At 49.0% G+C, this 1,240-nt stretch overlaps 1 pseudogene; it reads right to left on the reverse strand.

The window, feature by feature from the left end:
* Nucleotides 1-365: 365 nt before the first annotated feature.
* LOC126076330 (putative methyltransferase-like protein 7A) lies at nt 366-998 on the reverse strand (annotated as a pseudogene).
* Between the last annotated feature and the right edge of the window lie 242 nt (nt 999-1,240).

The raw sequence follows: 1,240 nt of genomic DNA on the forward strand, positions 1-1,240 counted from the left end.
GAAGTCACCAGAGGAGAGGCATAGTGAAAAAATCTCGGAAGCTAAGGTGAATAGATCACCTAGAAGCTAAGGTGCCTGAGTTTTAGCTATGTTTCTGTCGTTTGTGAGCTATGTGCCTTTGAGAAAGTTATTTGACCTCTCTAAGGCTAATTTTCTCACCCCAGTAATACTATGTTGCTGCACATAGTCAACATTATCTAAATGTTTGTTGAATAAGTGAATGAATGAATAGTGAAGTGACTTGCCTAGGATCACCCTCAGTATGAGCTGTTCTTGAAGCCCAGGTGTCCTGGTGTAGCCCGGTGCTCCGTCCACCTACGCACATAGTGAAGGTGGGTCTCCCCTACTTCCCTCTACTCCCTGACTCACACTGGGCACCTTGTGGAAGAGGATTCTTGCATCAAGTGCAGGACCAGGGTGCAGACCACCACATCCAGGGAGCCACTGGCTACCAGGGCATGGTCTCCCTGGCAGATATCACAAACCGCTTTAACAGCAGGTGTTGGTTCTTAGCAATGCTCTTGATGAAGATCTTCTCAAAAAGCTGGAGTCAAATCAAGTCATCCAATGCCCAGATGGTGCTGAATTTGAAGTTGGCCTTGGTGCCACAGTTTGCCTCCACCAGGGAGAATTTCCTGGAGGGGCCTACAAGGTCCTGCAGGTTGCTGAATAGCTCCCTCTTCTTGCTCACCATCTGCTCATTGTACATCTTCAGTGAACCTCGCCAAGAAGTAGGGGAAGCACTGTTTGCATATCCCGGTCCATATGCCCAGAAAGTTCCGTAGGTACATGGGAAATGCCAGGATGTGGATGGCTCGGAGAAGAAGGCGGATGAAGACTACCAGTGTGCAGAAAAAACAACACAGAATGACAGTGGGAATGGTGGCACCACAGAGGGAAATGTAAGATCCCATAGACTCTTCCCCTGGTAGCACAGAGTCATCAAATGCGGTGCAAATCAAGGAGGCAGTGTCCCGAGTTTCAGTCCACTTGGCCATCCCGAGCCCTCCTCTTTTCTCCATGATGCTTTGTCATGGCTAGTGTGGTCCGTGGGAGGCAAGATGGAAGGCAGGGGAAGGCCTTGACATAAGGCGACTATTCCTTTTCTTCTCAGAGCTCCTGTTCCAAGACAGTACCTTGGACTGGGGAGAAACATTGCCTCTGAGATTTGGGCCAAATTTCTAACCCTCCTCCTTCTCCTTGCCAATGTCCCTCCCTGTCCTGTCATTCTATTATAATT

This window comes from Elephas maximus, chromosome 4 (genome assembly GCF_024166365.1).
Source record: "Elephas maximus indicus isolate mEleMax1 chromosome 4, mEleMax1 primary haplotype, whole genome shotgun sequence".
NCBI lineage: Eukaryota > Metazoa > Chordata > Mammalia > Proboscidea > Elephantidae > Elephas > Elephas maximus.